At 41.2% G+C, this 19711-nt stretch overlaps 1 protein-coding gene and 1 non-coding gene across 5 annotated transcripts in view; one reads left to right on the forward strand and one right to left on the reverse strand.

Moving 5' to 3' along the window:
• LOC106563726 (bifunctional heparan sulfate N-deacetylase/N-sulfotransferase 1) overlaps positions 1 to 16672 on the reverse strand; it is a 139074-nt gene extending 122402 nt beyond the window's left edge. For 3 of the 4 annotated variants that reach the window (XR_014379475.1, XM_014129548.3, XM_045690147.2), the window contains exon 1: positions 16504 to 16672. The gene's annotated coding sequence lies outside the window, so the exon portion shown is untranslated. The remainder of the gene's footprint in view (positions 1 to 16503) is intronic. The other variant, XM_045690149.2, reaches the window with a different exon arrangement.
• A 1353-nt stretch (positions 16673 to 18025) lies between these two features.
• On the forward strand, positions 18026 to 18101 carry trnaa-ugc (transfer RNA alanine (anticodon UGC)). Its single transcript has one exon. It is a non-coding gene; the product is annotated as a tRNA-Ala (tRNA).
• The last annotated feature ends 1610 nt before the right edge of the window (positions 18102 to 19711 follow it).

Below are 19711 nucleotides of genomic sequence, written 5' to 3' on the forward strand. Positions count from 1 at the left end.
GGAATGGAACAAGTACACAGGCTGCATAATCAAATGATTTAGTTAAATTCCACTAAGAGGAGCAATTGCTATATAATTGTAAAACAGTGCATGACAATCTCTTCAGTTTTTGCTTCATTTAAAGTGAACAATTCTGGAGTGCAGGGCTCAGCCGCATCTGCTTTCTGCAACTAAAACCCATCAAGACACTGGTGCCTGACATCATTAGGGATGTAAACCGTGTCCCGGCCACTGGAGTTTAGCTGCTTGTTAAGAAACCTACCTACTGGACATCTAAGCATGACAACTTTTAAATGGAGAATCCATTTACTGGCAAGATTAGAAGAAAAAAAATGTTTGGGCATGACAGGCCAACACAAAACTCTGAACCTCACATCCATGCATAACTGACCAAAATATGAAAAACAAGCATTGTACTGTTGAATTCTGTAATGTGAGTGTGGAAGAGGTGAACAAATTGTTGACTACCTACTAAATCATGGCCGCCACGGCAAAAGAAAAGTAAAATGTTTCCCTTTGCCAAGATATAATCCATCCACCTGACAGGTGTGGCATCTTGAAGCTGATTAAACAGCATGATCATTATACAGGTGCACCTTGTGCTGGGGATAATAAAAGGCCACGAAAATGTGCAGTTTTATCATGCAACACAATGCCACAAATGTCTGAGGTATTGAGGGAGCGTGCAATTGGCATGCTGACTGCAGGAATGTACAACAGAGCTGTTGCCAGAGAATTTAATGTTCATTTCTGTACCATAAGCTGCCTCCAACCGAAGAATTTCTTCAGAAACTTTGCTCATCTGCTCTGAGGTGGTTTCTGAAAGTTTCTGAAGAAATTCTTCGGTTGGAGGCAGCTTATGGTACAGAAATTAACATTAAATTCTCTGGCAACAGCTCTGTTGTACATTCCTGCAGTCAGCATGCCAATTGCACGCTCCCTCAATACCTCAGACATTTGTGGCATTGTGTTGCATGATAAAACGTCGTCCTCACCAGGATCTTGACCTGAATGCAGTTTGGCGTCATAACCGACTAAAATGGGCAAATGCTCACCTTCATGCACACGCTGGAGAAGTGTGCTCTTCACAGATTAATCCCGGTTTCAACTGGACCAGGGGCATGGAAGACAGCGTGTATGGTGTCGTGTGGGTGCATTTTATCTATAGCAATTCGAATGCAGAGATACCGTGACGAGATCCTGAGGCCCATTGTCGTGCCATTCATCCTCCGCAATCACCTCACGTTTCAGCATGATAAAGCACAGCCCCATGTCGCAACGATCTGTACACAATTCCTGGAAGCTTAAAAATGTCCCAGTTCTTCCATGACCTGCATACTCAGACAGGTCACCCGCTGAGCATGTTAGGGATGCTCTGGATCTACGTGTACGACAGTGTGTTCCATATCCCGCAAATATCCAGCAACTTCACCCAGCCATTAAAGAGGAGTGAGATAACATTCCACAATCAACAGCCTGAACAACTCTATGCGAAGGAGATGCGTTGTGCTGCATGAGGCAAATGGTGGTCACACCAGATACTGACTGGCTTTCTGATCCACAACACTATCTTTTTTTTGTAAGGTATCCCTCGCACGAGGTCCACACTCACTGTACATCTTTCTTTGTTTTACTTGTCTTTGTAAGAGTTGACATGTTCAAAAGCACCAAACTGTCTGTTTAAAATGACTAGCACACAGCTCAGACACCCATGCATACCACACAAGACATACCACTAGGGGTCTCTTCACAGACCCCAAGTCCAAAACAGACTCTGGGAAATACAGAGTACTACATAGAGCCATGACTACATGGAACTCTATTACACATCAAGTAACTCAAGCGGGTAGTAAAATCAGATTGAAGAAACATAAAACTACATCTTATGGAACAATGCAGACTGTGAAGACACACACGTACATTAAAATGTAATATTGTGGTATTATACATTCTGTATTGTAGATATGTAGTGGTGTAATAATGTGCTATATCATGTACTGTTTATTTTGTTGTTGACATTGCCTTAATCTTGTTTGGACACGAGGAAGAAGAGCTGCTGCCTTGGCAGGAACTACTGGGGACCCTTAATAAACCCCAGGAAGAAGAGCTGCTGCCTTGGCAGGAACTACTGGGGACCCTTAATAAACCCCAGGAAGAAGAGCTGCTGCCTTGGCAGGAACTAATGGGAACCCTTAATAAAAACAAAATATTATAAGTACAGATAAAAGGCTGCAAATCAATAGAATGACTGACTGCACCTGAGACCCAGTCACAAAAGGGACAGCAGTCAGCTTCACATCCATGAGGGAATACAGTCTAGTCCTGCTGGGAGAGACCTGGCCTACAGTCTAGTCCTGCCTACAATTTCTGACTCAACACTTACTTGAATGCTTCTCATTAATTATTCATGTTCAGAACAAGACATGGCACCATCCCTGACTGATAAAAGGAATGTAAAACTACATCAGTCATTGTGACAGGTTCATACTGTGGTGCATGACATCAGTGAAAACCTGGACTGTAACAAACGGAAACCTGGAGAGCAGGCTCAAGGCTGGGCGAAATCAGTTGTTAGCAATAGAACATGGGACTGGAAACACACATCTAATATTTGTGTGTAGAATAGATAGCTTGGTGTAAACTGTAATATTATAGAATACTGAAATCCCACAGTAAACCCAGTAAATGTATCACTAAACCCTACTGTAGACTGGGACCATCATGCTAATCTCACCTGGGGGGAAAAAAAATAAATCACATAGCAGTAGACTTCCTACTGTATCACGGCTGACTGAAAATGAAAAGGTATGGCAGTCTGATACCTGCGGGATGGTATACCACTCACTGCGCGCGTGTGTGTGTGTGTGTGTGTGTGTGTGTGTGTGTGTGTGTGTGTGTGTGTGTGTGTGTCAACGTTTACAAAGTCAAAATGCATGTAGACTAATTCACATTGGCTGAATGGAGATTTGCTTATCTAGATCCATGTGATTATAAATGCAGGCTTAATACTAACACTAACAGTGGAGGCCACCTACAGTGGCAGAGCTGCATGGCTCATTCCCACCAGATTATGGGATCATACACAGATTAACATTATAGCCTACTCAGCATTTTTGCGGCTGGCCTGGCAGGACATTTATCAGGATGCTAACAGGTGAATTTTAGACCTCACTGGTTTGTCAGATAAGTGGATTTGACATGCTGTAAATATCTGTTGTTGTGATTGGCATTTAATAAGCCTTACAGCGTGACAAATGTACACGGGTATTGAGAGAGTACGCATTGAACAAATGTGTGTTTATGAGGATTCTTGTTCAAATTAAAGTTGTTGCAAGCCTGAGTGTCAGCTGGCAATGGCAAATTGAGTAAAACAGCCCAATCTAGCCTAACTACTGTGCTAAGGGCACTAACCGTAGGGGTTTGCTCATTTGACACGCACTGAAACATGGTGGCTCACGTGTCAGAGGCTCTTTACTGTCAACAATGCTGTTCACATCAATTGTGACAACGTGGACATGAGCCAAATCTAAACTGGCATAGATTGGTTGGTGAGAATCTCTCCCAATGAAATCAAAATGGACCTGCATGACACTGTCGGGTCAAACCGGACTCATCAGAAGAAGGGCACAAACACTGCTGCATAAAAGGAAGACTCCTACTGCCAACAAACTTCAACTCTGGTCTCCACAAAGCAATAAGTGACTCATTAGTACAAAACAGTGGCACATTCTTATAGCATTTAGACACCGTCTATGTCATGATATAATAAACTGCATTCCGAACATGCGAGCAGACAGCGAGTCTGCATTTTTCTATCACTTAACTACTCTCAGTAAATCCTAATTCCATTTCAACCAGTCAAAAGAATTCAGTAGAATAAACATAAGGAGCTGAGCTACGCCAAACAAATTACATTAGTGTGGTTTACAATAGTAGCAAGGACACCTGGATAATCATTAGCGTAAAACCATAGATCAACAGAGTAATCCCAGACTTTACAGAAAATCCGCTAGTTCTCTCCTCGCATGCACAGACGAACACGTGATGAACCAGGGCCGGGTTTCCTGATAAAACTTTGGCTTTCATGTGTTTTAACAATACATCTCTTCCCTATAAATAACAGCCAAAGATGTAACATGCGTTTCCCAGAACACCACGCAGAGAGAACGACCGCTAAGCGCGTCGTTGGAGCATGTTGTTTCGATACCGACAAGATGGAAAGAACGGGAGCGCTGCTCTCAAATTCCCCTTCTCCATTCAAATCTTCCCTTAACATTATTTCACAATACTGACGACAGAAATTCCTTGAGAGATACTAGGCCTACCACTTAAGGCTGCAAATATTGAGGCGGCTTATCGTAGAAAAATGCACCAAATCTCAGATTTGCCACATCATTGCACACGTAAGGCAACACATTAAATATATGGAAACAAATTACAGACAGCGTACGTATGAAATGTATTTCCATTATTTATATTTTAATGCAGTCATCTCAGTTTTCATTTGAAGCATATTTTTGTACGTTGCTTATTTGTATCAACTGCAAAGACATTGGCAACTTTGTAGTCAACTTTGTTCTGAAGTTATCGGTGGTCACAGAGACGAATAAACCATGTGATTCGATTATCTGAGATTCTGTGTATAAAGTGATGCATGAGGGCAAAAAAATAATCTAGTGATGCACTTAGCTGTTCTACGAGTGGTCTAAGGCAGGTGTTCAAGCGTAACGTTAATAACGATGGTTTTGGGAAACAGCTCGGAGATTTAACGATGCTTCTACGAAGGTTCTAAGGGTGAACTTAGTCTTAAGATGCTTTTGGGAAGCCAGTATGTCTGACTTGGAGGGTTTTTACAACGGATGGAGGCCAAGGCATACATCTAACGAAAGGGTAAACTTGCCTGTCACTGTGCCTTACTTTAGAGCAGTTTGACAGATCTCTTCTATCATAATCTGTCACTATCTGAAGTTAAACCCCATACATTTCCAGAACATCACATGCACCTTATTAATGAAGTCAAGCGGCTCGTCCTGACAAGAGATAAGAGGCCTGCTGCCAATGTATCCCACTGTGAATGAGAAGGAGTTGATACTTGGGCGAGTTTAACACAAATGTCGACAGAGGCAAAGTGTGTTGACAGAGAGGCAAAGTGTGTTGACAGAGAGGCAAAGTGTGTTGACAGAGAGGCAAAGTGACAGCTTGCTCAGTGTTGGTTCCAGCCGAGAGGGTGACTGGGCGGCTAGGCAGAACTTGGCAGTGCCCCTTGCGAAGAAAAATTATTATGCAGTCCCCAGATTTGGCACGCTCCTCCCGGAGATTAATTACTCTTTCCTCCACGTCGAACAGAATGAGCGCTGAAGGGGAGAGAGGCGCTGGCTGACTGGCACTACAGGGACGAGGACCAGTGACAGGCAGGCAAAGGCATTACGTGGCTTGGTCCCTTCACTTCTGGCTACCAAACAACCCACAGGCAGGAACAGTTTTCAGATGAATGGAAAATTATTAGACCAAAAGGTGAGTTCAAAACAGTTCACCTGACAAGACTGAATCTAAACTTTACACTTGATTTTATGTGCATTTTCCATTTACTGTACTTGGAGACATTCAGTAATATAAGAACATTCCTGGAAAATATGGGTTAGGTACACCTTAAGACAAAAAAATGACAAGGGTTTGAGTGAGAAGACTAACTGGTGTCTCCAAGTGGTCACACACCTCTCCACAGTGTGCACAGTTCCTAGGTCATTTCAATGCACTTTTATGACTCAAAGAAGAGTCTTCAACTATAAGGAGTTCTCCTAGCTGTGCTGTTGAGGAACTAGAGCAAACACACTTGTAGTTGTTTTGTTTACAACACAGCCCTGCATCCCCGCCATCACACAATTACTGTTGTTGTTTACGCAATCCAAAACCGTTCCATTATAAATCAATCTGGGTCAGGTGGGCATCATTTGAAAGCTTGTTCTATTGCCAACATGTCTAGATAAGTTATAACGTACGATCTTACGGTGTTTGGTTTCCCTGAATTGCCCTGTGATAGCCCATCATAATTTTGGTCCGCATACAAAAGGGTCATGCATGTATTCAGGTGTGTGTTCCACAGCGAATTTCCTCCACAATAGACAAACATGTTCAGAAGAACCCAGGGTATGAGGCCATGTCATCTGGTAACTAACGGTATATCAAACAGGTTTGTTCAGAAGAACCCAGGGTTTTGAGGCCATGTCATCTGGTAACTAACTGTATATCAAACAGGCTTGTTCAGAAGAACCCAGGGTATGAGGCCATGTCATCTGGTAACTAACTGTATATCAAACAGGCTTGTTCAGAAGAACCCAGGGTATGAGGCCATGTCATCTGGTAACTAACTGTATATCAAACAGGCTTGTTCAGAAGAACCCAGGGTATGATGCCATGTCATCTGGTAACTAACTGTATATCAAACAGGCTTGTTCAGAAGAACCCAGGGTATGATGCCATGTCATCTGGTAACTAACTGTATATCAAACAGGCTTGTTCAGAAGAACCCAGGGTATGACGCCATGTCATCTGGTAACTGTACATCAAACATAAGTGATCATAAACTTTGACACTGTATATGACATGAATTTTATGATATGGAAACGTGAAGTGCACGTTTGGACTCACGGGTGTTTGGCTTTGTTGTATGACAGAGGTATTTATTATGACCCTCAATGTCTCATCCTTCAAAATACATCATCCTCTTAATTTACAGTGATTGGGGACATTGCCCTTTGTAGGGTGCCGTCTTTCGGATGGGACTTTAAAAATTGGTGCCCTGACCCCATGGCACTTATCGTAAGAGTAGGGGTGTTAACCCCAGTGTCCTGGCTAAATTCCCAATCTGGCCCTCATACTATCATGGTCACCTAATCATCCCCAGCTTCCAATAGGCTCATTCATCTCCCCGTAACTATTCCCCAGGTCATAAATGAGTGTGTTCAGTCAACTTACCTGGTAAAACATGTAAATGTGTTTTTTTTTACAGTATTTCCCCTCACTCCAAAAAATTGCTGAAGTTTCCCAATTAGCAGGGGGTATTAGGGCAAGTTCTTGTCGCGTGAGGTGCCCAAGTTCAGAATGGCTGTCAGTCAAAACTCATACAGCGCAGAGCCTGAGCTCTGACGTCATGTATAGCATGTTACTGAACAGCCACTGGGTTCCAATGTAGGTGTTTAGCTGGGTCCAAATTAGCAATTTTCAACCTGCATACAGGTACGAGTGTAAAGGGTAACGTTAGGCAGTTAAGTTAGTGGCCATTTAATTTAGTGGCGTTAAGGTGAGTTGTTTTGCTTTGGTAGAAAACGTGCTGCCAGAATGTATAGAATCGAGTTAGGCGGCGGTTAGTAGGCCACTCAATATTTAATGACAGTGTGCTGACATATATACTGAACAAAAATATTAAAAAACGCAACATGTCAAGTGTTGGTCCCATGTTTCATGATCCTAAATTAAACCCGAGTTCCATACGCGCAAAAAGCTTATTTCTGAAATGTGCACAAATTTGTTTACATCACTGTTAATGCGCATTTCTCCTTTGCCAAGATAATCCATCCACTTGACAGGTGTGGCATATCAAGAAGCCGATTAAACAGCATGATCATTATACAGGTGCACCTTGTGCTTGGGAATATAAAAGGCCACAAAAATGTGCGGCAACACAATGCCACAGATATGTCAAGTTGAGGGAGCTTGCAATTGGCATGTTGAATGCAGTAATGTCCACCAGAGCTGTTTCCAGAGAATTTAATGTTAATTTCTCTTCCACATCGTTTTAGAGAAATTGGCAGTACGTCCAACCAGCCTCACAACCACGTGTAACCACGCTAGCTCAGGACCTCCACATCCGGTTTCTTCACCTACGGGATCATCTGAGACCAGCCACCCGGCCAGCTGATGAAACTGAGGAGTATTTGTGTCTGTAATAAAGCCCGTTTGTGGGGGAAAAAACTAATTCTGATTGGCTGAACCTGGCTCCCCAGTGGGTGGGCCTATGCCCTTCCTGGCCCACCCATGGCTGCGCCTCTTCCCAGTCATGTGAAATCCATTGATTAGGGCCTAATTAATTGATTTCAATTGACTGATTTCCTTAAATTAACTATAAATCTGTAAAAATCGTCTAAATTGCTGCATGTTGCGTTTATATTTTTGTTCAGTATATTTTAGACTACTGAGCCAAATGACGGGACATGACGAGACTTGATATTATTACTGTTACTATTTATTTAAGCTGCTATACAAAGTAACTTTACTAGTCTTCATTCATACTGCTATTACTACTACTTGTTATTTTTGGACATTTGAGATTACATTTGATTCTTGATATTACTGCATTGAGGAGAATTAGCAAGCATTTCACTGTACCGTGTGCACGTGACCAATAAACTTTGATTTGAGTAAGTCTAAGTCATCTTAAGTTACTTATTTTGTGCAATCATGGACCAAGTAGAACGCCCTAATACAACTACCAAGCTGATAGGCTATCTGAATGGGAGACGAGCTACTCAACTTTTACTCGGCAAAAACTACAAATGGGAACATTATTGCACAAACAATAGATAGCTTGATGAGCAACCCAGGTCATGCGTCACAGCCTCAAAATAGTTATTTAAGTAGGATTGTCTCACCATTCATTACATCTCAATTGACCAATATTGCAACCGGACACCCACACAATGCCGGTTATGGGAGCAGGGGGAAGCCAATCTGGAGAGCATATCAATCTGCGGCACACTAATACATGCATAAGCATCTCTGGTAATGGTTTAAATGGAATATACTAATGGATATTGCACAATTTTAGGATGATCTTGATAATACCTAGAAACAGTGCAGCTTTTTAAAGAGCATTTCAAAGCTCAGAGGGATAATTCTCAAGTACACTAAAATCTACAATCCGGGGCCATAAAACACTAAGATTACCGTGTAAAAACAGCTGGTCTTCATTTTGCTAAAAAAGGTCCATTAGACAGGTTATACCAGCACAAGATGGGCAGAAAAGCAATTGCTTGTGGTTGAAATTACACTAAATGGTGGAATAAGGAGAGTGAGTATTAGTTATTATTACCCTACAATTCATCACATAGGAGAAGCTTGAGGCTTAACACACCTACATGGATAGGACAACATTTAAAGTGTTTCTTACAGAAGAACGATAAAAAGCAAATGGATGACCATGGTAGCACTGAAAGAGAACTTTGGGGAAATGATCAGACCCCCCCAAAAAAGTGAGGACACAACAGTTCACCTGACAAGACTGACTCCAAAACATTAGTGTTGATAAAGTGCATTTACTGTACTTATCACAGCATTTGTCAATAACAAAAATCTGAAAAGAGTATTCCTGAAAATGTTGGGGTAGGTGCAACATTAGAAAAAAATGATAAGGGTTTGTTGTCAGAGCTCTAACTGGTGTCTCCAAGTGGCCACACACACACACTTCTCCAAACTGAGCACAGATCCTAAGTAATATCAAAGCACTTGACTTAATGAAATAACCTTAAAATATAAATATATATATTTTTTAGCTCTCCCATCTTTGCCGTTGAGGAACTGCAGCAACCACAGTTTTTGTTTAGAACACAGCCCTGCATCCACACAATTACGGTTGTTGTTTAAGCAATGCAAAACCGTTCCATTATAAATCAATCTGGGTCAGGTGGGCATCATTTGAAAGCTTGGTCTATTGCCAACATGTCTAGATAAGTTATAACATACGACCTTACAGTGTTAGGCTTTCACAGGGCAATTCAGACAGACTGTAATTTTGGTGTGCATAGAATGGAGTCATGAGTTCATTCAAGTGCGTGTTGCACGGCTAATTTTCTTCACAATACGACAAACATAGGGTCATTCCTATCAGGACAACCCAGGGTATAGCGCATGTCATCCTTTTAACTGTACAATCATAGCGATCATAAATGTTCATACTATAAATGACATGAATTTTCAAATATGGAAATGTGAAGTGCACATTTGTACTCACAGGTGTGTGGCTTGCTTGTATGACATCCAAACTATTTATTATAATCCTCAACAACTCATCTTTCAGAGGACATCGACTCCTCTCGAGATAGAGCATTCCCCTCACCCTCGCAAAAAAACTGCCAATTAGCGGGAGGGATGGGGCCATTTTAAATGCATCATGCAACAATTAAGATTTTACTGAGTTACAGTTCATAAGGAAATCAGTCAATTGAAATAAATTCATTAGGCCCTAATCTATGGATTTCACATGACTGGGAATACAGACATGCATTTGTTGTTCACATATCTATCTATATCTATATATATATCTATATATATATATCTATATATATATATATATATATATATATATATATATATATATATATATAGATCAGAAAACCAGTCAGTATCTAGTGTGACCACCATTTGCCTCATGCAGGGCGACATCTCCTTCGCATAGAGTTGATCAGGCTGTCGATTGTGGTCTGTGGAATGTTGTCCCACACCTCTTCAATGGCTGTGCGAAGTTGCTGGATAGTGGCAGGAACTGGAACACGCTGTCGTACACGTCAATCCAAAGCATGCCAATCATGCTCAAATGGGTGGCATATGTCTGGTGAGTATGCAGGCCATGGAAGAAGTGGGATATTTTCAGCTTCCAGGAATTGTGAACAGATCTTTGCGACATGGGGCTGTGCATTATCATGCTGAAACATAAGGTGGTTTACGATAGAGAAATTAACATTAAATTCTCTGGCAACAGCTCTGGTGAACATTTCCGCAGTCAGCATGCCAACTGCATGCTCCCGCAAAACTTGAGACATCTGTGGCATTGTATGATAAATCTGCGCATTTTAGAGTGGGATTTTGTTGTCCCTTGCACAAGGTGCACCTGTGCAATTATCATGTTGTTAAATTAGCTTCTTGATATGCTACGCCTGTCAGGTGGATGGATTATCTTGGCAAAGGAGAAATGCTCACTAACAGGGATGTAAACAAATTTGTACACAAAAACTGAGAAAAAGATTTGAGCATATGGAACATTTCTGGAATGTTTTATTTCAGCCCATGAAACCAACACTTTACATGTTGCGTTTATATTTTTGTTCAGTGTATATATAAATAGTGTTCATATTAGTTGACGGGGGTCTTCAAAATTGTGTTTTGATGTATTTCTAAAACATTTTTCTGGTAGATGTTTTCAAAAGACCCATTTTCCATCTGTCTGAACAGAAATCAAAGCATTCCCATATTCCTTAATGTATGCCTTAATTTCTCAAAAATATATAGACTCTTCGCTTTCATTTGACATCCAATTTGATATGCTCCCATCACGTTGGTGCTCATGAGTCCTTTTACCTGAAATGAGAATTGGCTATTGGTGTGCATGGATTATGCTATAGCTGTAAGGAGCCGTTACTTAAAACCTGTTGGGGGTAGGGGGCAGTATTTGCACGGCCGGATAAAAAACGTACCCGATTTAATCTGGTTATTACTACTGCCTAGAAACTAGAATATGCATATAATTGACTTTGGATAGAAAAGACCCTAAAGTTTCTAAAACTGTTTGAATGGTGTCTGTGAGTATAACAGAACTCCTATGGCAGGCAAAAACCTGAGAAGATTCCTTACAGGAAGTGGCCTGTCTGACAACTTCTTGGGCTTCTTGACTCTGTTTATTGAAAACTTAGGATCTCTGCTGTAACGTGACACTTCCTACAGCTCCCATAGGCTCTCAGAAGGCGGGACAAAGCTGAATGATGTCTTTGCAGCCCCTGGCTGAAAAACATTAGCGCATTTGTCCTCTGATAGACCACTTACCAATGAGACTGAGGCGCGTGCACGAGGCGACCCCATGTTTTTATTTTCTCTCTCTTCGAACGTAAACACGGTTTCCCGGTCGGAATATTATCGCTTTTTTACGAGAAAAATGGCATAAAAATTGATTTTAAACAGCGGTTGACATGCTTCGAAGTACGGTAATGGAATATTTAGAATTTTTTTGTCACGAAATGCGTCGTGCACGTCACCCTTCTTTACCCTTCGGATAGTGTCTTGAACGCAGGAACAAAACAGAGGATATTTGAACATAACTATGGATTATTTTGAACCAAACCAACATTTGTTATTGAAGTAGAAGTCCTGGGAGTGCATTCTGACGAAGAACAGCAAAGGTAATCAAACTTTTCTAATAGTAAATCTGACTTTGGTGAGGGCTAAACTTGGTGGGTGTCTAAATAGCTAGCCTGTGATGGCTGGGCTATCTACTCAGAATATTGCAAAATGTGCTTTCACCGAAAAGCTATTTTAAAATCGGACATAGCGATTGCATAAAAGGAGTTCTGTATCTATAATTCTTAAAATAATTGTTATGTTTTTTGTGAACGTTTATCGTGAGTAATTTAGTAAATTCACCGGAAGTTTGCGGTGGGTATGCTAATTCTGAACGTCACATGCTAATGTAAAAAGCTGTTTTTTGATATAAATATGAACTTGATTGAACAAAACATGCATGTATTGTATAACATAATGTCCTAGGATTGTCATCTGATGAAGATCATCAAAGGTTAGTGCTGCATTTAGCTGTGGTTTGGGTTTATGTGACATTATATGCTAGCTTGAAAAACGGGTGTCTGATTATTTCTGGCTGGGTACTCTCCTGACATAATCTAATGTTTTGCTTTCGTTGTAAAGCCTTTTTGAAATCGGACAGTGCGGTTAGATTAACGAGAGTCTTGTCTTTAAAATGGTGTAAAATAGTCATATGTTTGAGAAATTGAAGTAATAGCATTTCTAAGGTATTTGAATAACGCGCCACGGGATTCCACTGGCTGTTGAGTAGGTGGGACGATTTTGTCCCACCTAGCCCAGAGAGGTTAACACAACAAAAAAATCCAGCCAAGAGTTTGAACATAGTGCCTTCCTTCAGAAAGTATTCACACCCTTGACTTTATACACATTTTGTTGTGTTACAACCGGAATTTAAAATTGATTAAATTGAGATTGTGTGTCACAATACCCCATCATGGCAAAGTGGAAGTGTTAAATAATTTTCCAACTTATTTAAATTAAAAGCTGAAATGTCTTGAGTCAAAAAGTATTCAACCCCTTTGTTATGGAAAGTCTAAATAAGTTCAGGAGTAAAAATGCACTTAGTAGTTACAGTTGAAATCGGAGGTTTACATACACCTTAGCTAAATACATTTAAACTCGGTTTCACAATTCCTGACATTTAAACCTAGTCAAAATTCCCTGTCTTTGGTCAGTTAGGATCACCACTTTATTTTAAGAACGTGAATTGTCTGAATAATAGTAGAAAGAATGATTTATTTCAGCTTTTATTTCTTTCATCACATTCCAAGTAGGTCAGAAGTTTACATACACTCAATTAGTATTTGGTAGCATTGCCTTTAAATTGTTTAACTTGGGTCAAACGTTTTGGGTAGCATTCCACAAGCTTCCCACAATAAGTTGGGTGAATTTTGGCCCATTCCTCCTGACAGAGCTGGTGTAACGGAGTCAGGTTTGTAGGCCTCCTTGCTCACACACGCTTTTTCAGTTCTGCCCACAAGTTTTCTATAGGATTGAGGTCAGGGCTTTGTGATGGCCACTCCAATACCTTGACTTTGTTGTCCTTAAGCCATTTTGCCACAACTTTGGAAGTATGCTTGGGGTCATTGTCCATTTCGAAGACCCATTTGCAACCAAGCTTTAACTTCCTGACTGATGTCGTGAGATGTTGCTTCAATATTGGTTGGGATGGTGTTCTTCGGTTTGCAAGCCTCTCTTTTTCCTCCAAACATAACGATGGTCATTATGGCCAAACAGTTCTATTTTTGTTTCATCAGACCAGAAGACATTTCTCCAAAAAGTACAATCTTTGACCCCATGTGCAGTTGCAAACCGCAGTCTGTCTTTTTTTATGGCGGTTATGGAGCAGTGGCTTCTTCCTTGCTGAGCGGCCTTTCAGGTTATGTCGATATAAGACTTGTTTTACTGTGGATATAGATACTTTTTGTACCAGTTTCCTCCAGCATCTTCACAAGGTCCTTTGCTGTTGTTCTGGGATTGATTTGCACTTTTCGCACCAAAGTACGTTCATCTCTAGGAGACAGAAAGCGTCTCCTTCCTGAGCGGTATGACGGCTGCGTAGTCCCATGGTGTTTATACTTGCGTATTATTGTTTGTACAGATGAACGTGGTACCTTCAAGCGTATGGAAATTGCTCCCAAGGATGAACCATACTTGTGGAGGTCTACAATTTTTTTTCTGAGGTCTTGGCTGATATCTTTTGATTTTCCCATGATGTCAAGCAAAGAGGCACTAAGTTTGAAGGTAGGCCTTGAAATACATCCACAGGTACACCTCCAATTGACTCAAATGATGTCAATTAGCCTTTCAGAAGCTTCTAAAGCCATGACACCATTTTCTGGAATTTTCCAAGCTGTTTAAAGGCACAGTCAACTTAGTGTGTGTAAACTTCTGACCCACTGGAATTGTGATACAGTGAATTATAAGTGAAATAATCTGTCTGTAAACAATTGTTGGAAAAATTATTTGCGTCAGGCACAAAGTAGATGTTCTTACCGACTTGCCAAAACTATAGTTTGTTAACAAGAAATGTATGGTGTGGTTGAAAAACAAGTTTTAATGACTCCAACCTAAGTGTATGTAAACTTCCGACTTCAACTGTACATGGACTGTGTGCAATAAGCGGTTAACAAATTTTGAATGACTACCTCGTCTCTGTACCCCACAGATACAGATCATTTTGTAAGGTCCCTCAAATTTCAAACACTGATTCAAACACAAAGACCAGGGAGATTTTCCAATGCCTCGCAAAGATGGGCACCTATTGGCAGATGGGGGGAAGCAGACCCTTTAAGCATGAAGTTATTAATTACACATTGGATCGTGTATCAATATATCCAGTCACCACAAAGATACAGGCGTCATTCCGAACTCAGTTGCAGGAGTGGAAGGAAACCACTCAGGGATTTCACCATGAGCCCAACGGTGACTTTAAAACAGATAGAGTTGAACGGCTGTTTGGGACACATCTAACACTGCAACAACTTAATATGTTCAAGCATGGTAGTGGCTGAACCATGTTATGGGTATGCTTGTCATAGGCAAGGAGTAGGGAGCTTTTTAAACAAAAATAAATGGAATATCGCTAAGCACACTCAAAATCCTAGAGAAAAACCTGGTTCAGTCTGCTTTCCAACAGACACTTGGAGATTAATTCACCTTTCTGCAGAGTTCCTGTCTAGCAATGGTTAACAATCAACTTGACAGAGCTGGAAGATTTTTTTTTTTTTTAAGTATAATGTGCAAATACTGTACAATCCAGAAAGACTGACAGCTGTAATCGCTGCCAAATGTAATTCTAACAGGTATTGGCTCAGGGGTGTGAATACTTGTGTACATGACATATCTGTAAACATATTTCTAAATACATTTTCACTTTGTCAATATAAGGTATTGTGTAGATGGTAAGAATTTGTTTTAGCCATTTTGAATTCAGGCTGTAATAGAATGTGGAATAAGTCAAGGGGCATGAATACTTTCTGAAAGCACATATCCATAGCAAACCGAGTCGACTTGAAATGGCATTGTACAACAGACCAGTCAACTCAACAAAGGTAGCCTACTTCAACACACAAGTGACAACCAAAAATTGATATTATTGCATTTTTAGTTAGCTACACTTCAGTTATCACACTCAAACTGGAAGCATAATTCACCAATTTAGTAGCCATGGCCAAGTACCCACAAAACCAATGTTATGGTTTACGTGCGAATTACATTGCGTCAGGCTCCATCACTGGAGTTCTCACGTTATATTATAAAGTGTGCATTGGAAACCGGTATGGTTACACTTAAACATAGGCATAATAAGATGCATTCAACATATCCTTGTTACTATGTTGTTTTATATTTATCAGCCCAAAGCAAAGTGTGAGTCTTCTGAAATCTAAGTAACGTTAAATGAGCACGCATTATAGTAGATCTAATCATCAATCATTACTCAGCAACTGTGCATATAAACAAATGTTCTAGCTACAATGTACGTAAACGCCATCCTACCCAACATAGCCTGCCAGCTAGTTTCGGGGCTTTTCAAGTCATGATTAGCTGGCTAACAGAACTAGCTGGCTAATTGAATCAGTGAAAAACTAACATCACCACCTGATAAGGCTAGCAAACTAGCTATCATGCAACAGCATGGCAGTTCTCCAGAATAATAAATCACTGTAAACTCTTTGTTTGTGATAAAGACAGCTCACAAGCAACAGTAGTTAAGATTTTAGACACGAACATTTACATATCTAGCTAACTGACGTTAGCCATGTCCTCGTTGCTTTGTCGCTTACCTAGCTAGCTGCCACTCACTCTTGAGTCAAATTCGGAGAAAGGGGGACTTTCAGAGGCTAGCGTTCCCCATAAAACGTGCGTGCTTTCCAGATGCACGCTTACTGGACAAACACATTTAACAAAATAGCAACTTACCCACTTGATTGTTTCGTCGACACGACCAGCTTGGTGTATACAATCTGGATTTAGAGTTGACATTAGGCAGTAGCTAGCTTTACCAGTATCGGGGCGTCCCGGTTTAGATGTGGTTTGTTACTGGTGGAGAGAAACATGAGGACTCGCCACCCTCCTTCACCTCGTAGCCTTCTCGGAGAAGCGATTGCTCGCTAGAGGGCGTAATAGCACCTCCAGTGCCCTGCCCCCCCCTCCCTCCCTCCCACTAAAACAAAACAAACGTGTCTATACTTTGGTTTATAAAGCAATGCATGTTGAAAACAAGCTGATAGGGCTCATTGTAAAAAAAAAAAATAACAATAATAATAATTAACTTTGGAAAAATGACTATTGTCAATGATGTTTGTATGGCATTCCACTGAATATTCTTGATAATGTTAAACTGAAATATCACATTTACTTAAGCATTCAAACCCATTACTCAGTACTTTGTTAAAGCACCTTTAGCAGCAATTACAGCCTCGAGTCTCCTCAAGTTCTGTCAGGTTGGATGGGGAGCGTCGCTGCACAGCTATTTTCAGGTCTATCCAGAGATGTTCGATCAGGTTCAAGTCTGGGCTCTGGCTGGGCCACTCAAGGACATTCAGAGACTTGTCCCGAATCCACTCCTGCAGTGTCTTGGCTGTGTGCTTAGGGTCGTTGTCCTATTGGAAGGTAAACCTTCTCCCCAGTCTGAGCGCTTTGGAGCAGGTTTTCATCAAGGATCTCTGTAATTTACGCAGTTGATCTTTCACTTGATCCTGACTAGTCTCCTTGCCGCTGAAAAACATCCCCACCACCATGCTACACCATAGGGATGTGTCTTGTTTTGTACACTTTGTACAAAATAATAAAACGCAGAACTACAGGATGTTTCTTAACATAACTCTTTATTAACTAGCTACAACTACATGTTAGCCTATCTCCAACCACGATCAACTGCCCATGACCTAACCGTCTGGGTGGTCTTAACCAATCACCGCACAGTATGATACGGCGGTAAAATGCATCCAATTATAATTCAGTATGTATTCACATATGAATATTACAGGATGGTGCCAGGTTGCCTCCAGATGTGACCTTTGGCAGTCAGGCCAAAGAATTCAATCTTGGTTTCATCAGACCAAAGAATCTTGTTTCTCATAGTCTGAGAGTCCTTTAGGTGCCTTTTGACAAACTCCAAGTAGGCTGTCATGTGCCTTTTACTCAGCAGTGGCTTCAGTCTGGCCACTCTAACATAAATACCTGATTCTCCCCCGATTGCTTAGTTTGGCCGGGTGGCCAGCTCTAGGAAGAGTCTTGGTGGTTACAAATTTCTTGCATTTAAGAATGATTGAGGCCACTGTGTTCTTGGGGACCTTCAATGATGCAGATATGTTTTGGTACCCTTCCCCAGATCTGTGCCTCGACACAATCCTATCTTGGAGCTCTACGGACAGTTCCTTCGACCGCATGGCTTGATTTCTTTGCTCTGACATGCATTGTCAACTATGGGACATAGTGTGGTCCCGTGTGGCTCAGTTGGTAGAGCATGGCGTTTGCAACGCCAGGGTTGTGGGTTCGATTCCCACGGGGGACCAGTATGGAAAGGAAAAAAAATGTATGAAATGTATGCATTCAATACTGTAATTCGCTCTCGATAAGAGCATCAACTAAAATGTAAAAAATGTAATGGGACCTTATATAGACAGGTGTGTGCCTTTCCAAATCATGTCTAATCAATTGAATTTACCACAGGTGGACTCTCCAATCAAGTTGTAGAAACATCTCAAGGATAATCAATGGAAACAGCATGTACCTGAGGTCAATTTGAAGTCTCATAGCAAAGGAATACTTATGTAAATAAGGTATTTCTGCGATATAAATATATGTACTTTTGCTCCCGAATTTCGATCTAGTCTCATCGTCGCAACTCGCCAACGGGTTCAGGAGAGGAGAAGGTCGAGTCATGCGTCCTCCAAAACATGACCCGTCTAACCGCTCTTCTTAACACCCACCCGCTTAACCCAGAAGCCAGCTGCACCAATGTGTCGGAGGAAACACCGTTCAACTGATGACCCGAAGTCATTCTGCAGGCGCCCGGCCCGTCACAAGGAGTCGCTAGAGCGCGATGAGCCAAGTAAAGCCCCCCCAGCCAAACCCTCCCCTAACCCGGACAACGCTGGGCCAATTGTGCACCGCCTGGGATCGAACCCAGGTCTTTAGTTACGCTTCAAGCTGTTTAGATTTTTGTGCTTAAGAGTTATGAAACATGAGCTGTTTTGATAATCTGTTTAGATTTTTGTGCTTAGAGTTATGAAACATGAGCTGTTTTGATAATCTGTTTATATTTTTGTCCTTAGAGTTGCGAAAATGTACAAAATACTTGTGAAAATTGCAAGAAAGGGATTTAAAAATAATAATATTAGGTTATATTTAACCTCAGCTCAGGATCCTAATCATCACCTGAGAGACTGGGGGTAAATTACTTTCCCCTTTCCTCAATGAACCACTCCTATATATACACACAACCATGCAGGTAGAACTATTCACCATACACAAGAAAATGATCCACAGATGAATGTTGAAGATGTTGTTTTCACTCTGAAATAATAGTTATACACTTTTATAAAACTGTCTATGTGGTGTGTGTGTGTGTGTGTCAATGACTGTATACAATGTATGAAGGTGCGTGTGTGTGTGTTTTGGTCTGATCACTTGAGAATGCTTTTTGCTGCAGTGTATGCTGGGAAGACGCTGAGCCAGGGTCAGAGTAGTACAGAAGGTGTCATATGCTGAGGCAGTGAAGACAGTAGTAAAGGAAGATGGGTCCGTGAGCTAGGTTGAAGATGACATTGTGAGTAGGCCAAGGCCAATAGAGACCGATAAGAAAAACATCTGCTTCAGTAAGGTTGGCTTCTTAGTGGTCATAGCCATGGTTATCAACTCTACTGCATTAAACATAAGTCACAGAAAACAGATGTTGTGGTGGCAGCTGCAGAGAAGTTCTTGGGTGTACAAGATTTTATTGCAGAAGAATTACAAAGTGTGTAGAACGACCGCGTCCGTTCTCCCAGGCTGCCGACCTGGTGTAGGATCAGACAGGGCCAAAGTAGTGGAATAGTGGTGCGGTTTTAATGGGTGTAGGGCAGGTTTTCCCGAAACTCGGTCCTGGGGACACGAATGGGTGCACGTTTTGGTTTTTGCCCTA

Source organism: Salmo salar, chromosome 11 (genome assembly GCF_965601325.2).
Source record: "Salmo salar chromosome 11, fSalSal1, whole genome shotgun sequence".
In the NCBI taxonomy this organism is placed as follows: domain Eukaryota; kingdom Metazoa; phylum Chordata; class Actinopteri; order Salmoniformes; family Salmonidae; genus Salmo; species Salmo salar.